The following is a 7,329-nucleotide window of genomic DNA, read 5'->3' as shown; positions in this document are numbered from 1 at the left end:
GAATTTTGTCTATTAGCACAGTTTTCGGCGTGAAGGCATTGGGTAGTTCTAGACAACACATGAAGTTTCAAGCTAAACTTTCTAATATGCTGCACTCACCTGAGGTCTATAGAAGAAGAACGAAATCTGATTATGTATATTGGTTCTACAAGGTAGCCAACTCCATCAAAATATTTAATATGTACCCAACTCAACTAATAATTAATGAGCCAATTACTCCATGGGATAACTGGGATCTATCAGTTGATTTTGTAAATGCGCCCAAGAAAGATAGTGTGCACACTACATTATTAAAACAGTTAACACTGAAAAGCATCACTGAAAGTACTCAGAAAATGGGTAACGATGTGTATCAGTGGTATACCGACGGCTCTGTAGAAGAAGGTGGACGATGTACCGGATGTGCATGTAGCATATTTGAACAATCTTCTCTCGTACATACAGCAATGAAGCGCGTCAATGATTGGGCAAGTACAACTCAAACCGAACTTGCAGGCATATACCTTGCCACTGAATTTTTAAAAGACAAAGGCAGTGGACTTATATACTGTGACTCGCAGAGTGCACTCCTGGCATTGAACGCTCATAGTAGTGACACCCAGAAAATAGTCAGTGATATTCGAATGAATGTTTTAGCTGCTAAAGAAAACAGATTTGAGGTTAAATTCCTATGGATACCATCACATGTTGGCATCTCAAGGCATGACACTGTTGATATGCTTGCAAAGACAGCCTGCAGAAAACCTGTGGTAGAAATTGATATGGGTGTTTCATTAGCAGTGACAAAGAGAATACTTAAACAAATATCTAATGAAGATCTCACCGACCTAACAAATTCACAAAGATCTGAAAGTTGTAGCATTAAATATTATGATAGATATCGTGAGGAGATATTCACATATGGGACTAATAGAACAAGAACCCGGCAATGTGATGTTATAGTGGCCAGAATACGCCTGGGATATAGACGTATCTGGCAGCTTTCTCAAAACCAAAATGTCGAGTACACAATGTGTCAACTTTGTGAAAGAGAAAACATGCACTCTCTTGAACATTATATTGTAGAATGTCCCATACTGACTGACTTTCGCCCTCCTGGGCTAAGGTATGCTGAACTCTGTAATTACTATATGAGTACTGGAACACTTGATGATATATTGGACTTGTATCCAAGATTGACCATGTAATATACCAATTATACAATGTATATATATGATGTAACTATATAACCTGAGCTTGTAAAAGCACCTTCATCACCTTCAGTGATTAAGTGCTTAATTGCACACTACTTTCTTTATCAGCTATCTCACCCTGTCAGAGTAAATGAGACAAATGTATGTGAATGCATGAGTGTGTGTGTGTATATATGTATGTATATGTGTGTGTGTATGTATATGTATGGGTATAAAGTATATATGGAAGCTGATCAGAATTACATTTCACCTCTGTGAATGTACATTAATGACACTATTTAAAAGACACATCAAACACTTTATGTAGGGCATACATAAATCTGTGTATCTATGTATTTACGTATGTAGGTTAGTTAAGCATTTTAAAAGCACCGAATCACCTTCTGTGGTTGAGTGTTCAATAAACCCTTGAACTATATGTTTAACATTTCTCTAACCCTGTCCATGGAGGACAGAAGAAAATGTATATATGCTGGTTAGCATTGTAAATGTGTGGCCAGATCTGTGGTAGAAAAAAAAACTGCTTGAGCTCGATCCTGCAATGTGCAACACCCCAGAGAGAGAGAGCGCCAACGGCCATACCACGTTGAGAACACCGCTTCTCGTCCGATCAGCGAAGTTAAGCACCCGTTGGGTTTGGTTAGTACTTGGATGGGTGACCGCCTGGAAACACCAAATGCTGTTGGCAATAATGTTGAGGGGGGAGCCGGTCGGCCGAGCGGACAGCACACTGGACTTGTGATCCTGTTGTCCTGGGTTCGATCCCAGGCGCCGGCGAGAAACAATGAGCAGAGTTTCTTTCACCCTATGCCCCTGTTACCTAACAGTAAAATAGGTACCTGGGTGTTAGTCAGCTGTCACAGGATGCTTCCTGGGGGTGGAGGCCTGGTCGAGGACCGGGCCGCGGGGACACTAAAGCCCCGAAATCCTCTCAAGATAACCCCCACCGGGCTTGCCCAGCTACACGTGCAAAGTTTTGCGGGACCTCCGGTCGTTACCTCAGTTCTCAACATTTATTTCGGTCGCCAGCTGGGTAATCTTCTCTGCGTCCCGGCAACGGTCACCAGCTGGGTAATCTTCTCTGCGTCCCGGCAACGGTCGCCAGCTGGGTAATCTTCTCTGCGTCCCGGCAACGGTCGCCAGCTGGGTAATCTTCTCTACGTCCCGGCAACGGTCGCCAGCTGGGTAATCTTCTCTGTGTCCCGGCAACGGTCGCCAGCTGGGTAATCTTCTCTGTGTCCCGGCAACGGTCGCCAGCTGGGTAATCTTCTCTGCGTCCCGGCAACGGTCGCCAGCTGGGTAATCTTCTCTGCGTCCCGGCAACGGTCGCCAGCTGGGTAATCTTCTCTGCGTCCCGGCAACGGTCGCCAGCTGGGTAATCTTCTCTGCGTCCCGGCAACGGTCGCCAGCTGGGTAATCTTCTCTGCGTCCCGGCAACGGTCGCCAGCTGGGTAATCTTCTCTGCGTCCCGGCAACGGTCGCCAGCTGGGTAATCTTCTCTGTGTCCCGGCAACGGTCGCCAGCTGGGTAATCTTCTCTGCGTCCCGGCAACGGTCGCCAGCTGGGTAATCTTCTCTGCGTCCCGGCAACGGTCGCCAGCTGGGTAATCTTCTCTGCGTCCCGGCAACGGTCGCCAGCTGGGTAATCTTCTCTGCGTCCCGGCAACGGTCGCCAGCTGGGTAATCTTCTCTGTGTCCCGGCAACGGTCGCCAGCTGGGTAATCTTCTCTGCGTCCCGGCAACGGTCGCCAGCTGGGTAATCTTCTCTGCGTCCCGGCAACGGTCGCCAGCTGGGTAATCTTCTCTGCGTCCCGGCAACGGTCGCCAGCTGGGTAATCTTCTCTGTGTCCCGGCAACGGTCGCCAGCTGGGTAATCTTCTCTGTGTCCCGGCAACGGTCGCCAGCTGGGTATTCTTCTCTGTGTCCCGGCAACGGTCGCCAGCTGGGTAATATTCTCTGCGTCCCGGCAACGGTCACCAGCTGGGTATTCTTCTCTGTGTCCCGGCAACGGTCGCCAGCTGGGTAATCTTCTCTGCGTCCCGGCAACGGTCGCCAGCTGGGTAATCTTCTCTGTGTCCCGGCAACGGTCACCAGCTGGGTAATCTTCTCTGCGTCCCGGCAACGGTCACCAGCTGGGTATTCTTCTCTGTGTCCCGGCAACGGTCGCCAGCTGGGTAATCTTCTCTGCGTCCCGGCAACGGTCACCAGCTGGGTAATCTTCTCTGCGTCCCGGCAACGGTCGCCAGCTGGGTAATCTTCTCTGTGTCCCGGCAACGGTCACCAGCTGGGTAATCTTCTCTGCGTCCCGGCAACGGTCACCAGCTGGGTAATCTTCTCTGCGTCCCGGCAACGGTCGCCAGCTGGGTAATCTTCTCTGTGTCCCGGCAACGGTCACCAGCTGGGTAATCTTCTCTGTGTCCCGGCAACGGTCACCAGCTGGGTAATCTTCTCTGCGTCCCGGCAACGGTCGCCAGCTGGGTATTCTTCTCTGCGTCCCGGCAACGGTCACCAGCTGGGTAATCTTCTCTGCGTCCCGGCAACGGTCACCAGCTGGGTAATCTTCTCTGCGTCCCGGCAACGGTCACCAGCTGGGTAATCTTCTCTGCGTCCCGGCAACGGTCACCAGCTGGGTAATCTTCTCTGCGTCCCGGCAACGGTCACCAGCTGGGTAATCTTCTCTGCGTCCCGGCAACGGTCACCAGCTGGGTAATCTTCTCTGCGTCCCGGCAACGGTTTCATTTCAAATTTGATACAGTGTTGCCACCTAGTGTCACTTTTCTGTTTAATATCAGTACTAGTGTGGTGCAATATAATAGCACTTGTTCACAATGTTCAGTGAGATGAGGAGACATAAAAGCGATAATAAAAGTAAATAAAGTTTATTTATTATCAGATGACATTTATTATCAGATGACATATCAGATGAATTATATTTATCAGATGACAGTGGCGCTTCTAAGGTGGCCTCCGGCAACCCGAGTCAGCTGAACGAATTTAAGGGGATATTTGCCCTTATGGGGCAACCCGTTCTCGCAAATTCGTAAAGTCAATATTGACTTATTAACTACGTGCATAGGTGATATACTAAACATAATAGATACCCTTAAAAAGATTCATAGAAAACACCGACCTTACCTAACCTTGTTAGTATCTTAAGATAAGCATCTTATTGCTTCGTAATTACAATTATTACTTAACCTATACCTATTATAGGTTAGGTAATAATTGTAATTACGAAGCAATAAGATGCTTATCTTAACATACTAAGTAGGTTAGGTATGGTCGGTGTTTTCTATGAATCTTTTTAAGGGTATCTATTATGTTAAGTATGTCACCTATGCACATATTTAATAAGTCAATATTGACTTATTAAATTTGCGAGAACGGGTTGCATGGGGGCCGGCTCCGTCAGCGAAGACCCATAATCCTCTCGGCTCCGCCACTCGCTGTCTTCACCAGGTAGAAGATGACATATACAAGCTGCCCTACAGCCTAATCTACTCCTAAGAATCAATAGACATTCTAGTAACAACCTATATATACTTCTATGCCTATCTTGCCTAATTATCAAGGGACAATAGGAGGGAATAATGATCTACCTCAAACATATCTTACCCTCAGACGCCTGGACTCCGATGGTAGTCGTGGTCCTCAGTCCCTCACATCATTCCTCAGCGTTCCGGTCGAGTTACAGGTCCCTAGTCGTCGTGAAGATACGAGTCGTCTCCGTGCTCACTCCCAAATATGCAGTTCCTGATCACGTTGTCTCCCTCGATCCCTCCTTCACTGAGACCAAATACTCATAGATCCGGTTGCGACTTCTCCTTTCTGAGTTTCCAGTGGACGTGATCCAATCACAGCTCTGAGCACCTCGGAGTTCCACTGGCGGGAAGCCCCTAGCATTTCCTGTCGTCGCCGCTCTCAACTCCTCCAATACTATCAACTCACAGTCCTCGGCGCCCTCAAACCGCTGGAACTCGGCTTCCTCGCACTTCCCTGAAGTGTGTTAGTCTTCCGTAGTCACTGCCAATATGTCAGGCTGCGATATTCCCCTGGATGAGGCTCCTGGACCTAAGACGAGAGCACAACCAGCACAAGTCCGTTCTCAACCAAGTGCCGTGAATCTCTGAGAGCCCAGCAGTCTACAAGCCCCCAGCCCAGCCTCCCGGTGACGTCACAGTCTTCCAGGGGCGGGGTCTCATTGGTTAATCTCGTTACGTGACCACAGCCCGCCAATCGCCAGCCTGCTGGCGCCTTCACGGTTTTGGCGCACTTTTGTCGGTCCGTCTCCATTTTGTATACACTAAGGGTAAGGTGTACCCTTATACACTAAGGGTAAGGTGTACCCTTATACATTAAGGGTAAGGTGTACCCTTATACACTAAGGGTAAGGTGCATCCTTATACACTAAGGGTAAGGTGTACCCTTATACACTAAGGGTAAAGTGTACCCTTATACACTAAGGTAAGATGTACCCTTATACACTAAGGGTAAGGTGTACCCTTATGCACTAAGGTAAGTTGTACCCTTATACACTAAGGTAAGGTGTACCCTTATACACTAAGGGTAAGATATACCCTTATACACTAAGGGTGAGGTATGCCCTTATACACTAAGGTAAGGTGTACCCTTATACACTAAGGTAAGGTGTACCCTTATACACTAAGGTAAAGTGTACCCTTATACACTAAGGTAAGGTGTACCCTTATACACTAAGGTAATGTGCATCCATGTACACTAAGGGTAAAATGTACCCTTATTCACTAAGGGTAAGAGTCGGGTAATACACTTCCACTGTATACTCGTCTACTGCATACCCTATGGGTAAGAATCGGGTTCATTACCCTTAAGGGTAAGGGTACACTAAGATTGTATACACATCTTATATACGTGTAAGCCACCATGCAAGCCAAAACTAAAATAACCATTTAACACCCGAATAAGTACTCTTGCTAGCTGACACCTATGTCAAACGAAAACCTGCATCTCAGTGAACCTGCCGGGTGTAGTGATATGGATCTTCTCACTTGATAAGGGAAGATATAGAAGAGGGCATCGTAACATTACCAGCTTTCCCCTGAGAGTTTAATGTTGTTACCAACTTTCCCAGAGTGTTTACTGTTGTTACTAGTTTTCCTTAAGAATTTTACTGTTGTTACCAGCCTTTCCTGTGAGTTTAATGTTGTTACCAGCTTTCACAATAGAATTCAATGTTACTACGAGCTTTCCCAGAAAGTTTAATGTTGTTACCAGCTCTCCAAGAGTTTAATGTTGTTTCCAGCTTTACCAGACAGTTTAGTGTTTTGCATGCTTTCCCAAAGGGTTCCCAAACGTCACAGCCCATATAAGAAGCCCTGCCAGCGTTCAGAGCGTCAGAGTACCCTTCTGGTGTTCATTGCTTCAGCATCTATCCTTGCCTATGGGTGACGGTAGACGCACATAGAATTTAGTATAATGTTTTACTTTCACCTATGTTATGAATGTAAAATTCACATGTATATATATTTCTCTTTTGATTGTGTTCAAGCCAAGCGAATAAGGTAAATTTTCATTAATTGTTATTTGTCATTTTGTGTAAAATGAAAGTAATTTTTGGCTGTATTACATGTTTGAAGTTTTCATTTTCTTTTTTTACCCGCAGCTCTCACACAGTAAAGGTATCCAGCAGTTTTTTTTACTTTGTTTTCTCCTTTTTTGTATTAATGTGCAATTGACACAACACCTGCCAGCATAGTTACTGCTCTATTACTGCGTCATATTATCATAGCAATATGGATGTTGTAATGAAGGACCTGATGACTCTAATTGGAGCCCTGAGGACAGAGTTGGACTCTCTACAGGAGGAGGTACGACAGCTGAAACAACATCGAGAAGAAACGAAGGAGGAGACCAGTAGTAAAAAGACCTCGTCTTGGAAAGTAGTGAAGGACATGGACCTTAAGAAGACTTTGATAAATCTGCCTACAGACGCCCTAAGAACTTCTAATTCATTTGCCATATTGGAGGACGAGTGCAGTGGTGAGACTGTGGGTCACGCGAAAGGGAAATCAACGAAGAGCAACGAAGCGCAGGCCCCTCAGAGTAAAGGAAGTACCTAAGAGAACTTTAGTTCTGGGAGATTCCCAGATAAGGTATCT

General features: G+C 46.4%; 1 non-coding gene across 1 annotated transcript; it reads left to right on the top strand.

Annotated features, from left to right (window-relative positions):
- Positions 1-1,761: 1,761 nt before the first annotated feature.
- LOC138360278 (5S ribosomal RNA) lies at positions 1,762-1,881 on the top strand. The gene has a single exon (XR_011226262.1). It is a non-coding gene; the product is annotated as a 5S ribosomal RNA (ribosomal RNA).
- Positions 1,882-7,329: the final 5,448 nt, after the last annotated feature.

This window comes from Procambarus clarkii, unplaced genomic scaffold (assembly GCF_040958095.1).
Source record: "Procambarus clarkii isolate CNS0578487 unplaced genomic scaffold, FALCON_Pclarkii_2.0 HiC_scaffold_104, whole genome shotgun sequence".
In the NCBI taxonomy this organism is placed as follows: Eukaryota; Metazoa; Arthropoda; class Malacostraca; order Decapoda; family Cambaridae; genus Procambarus; species Procambarus clarkii.
This window is presented reverse-complemented; position numbering and strand designations above follow the sequence as displayed.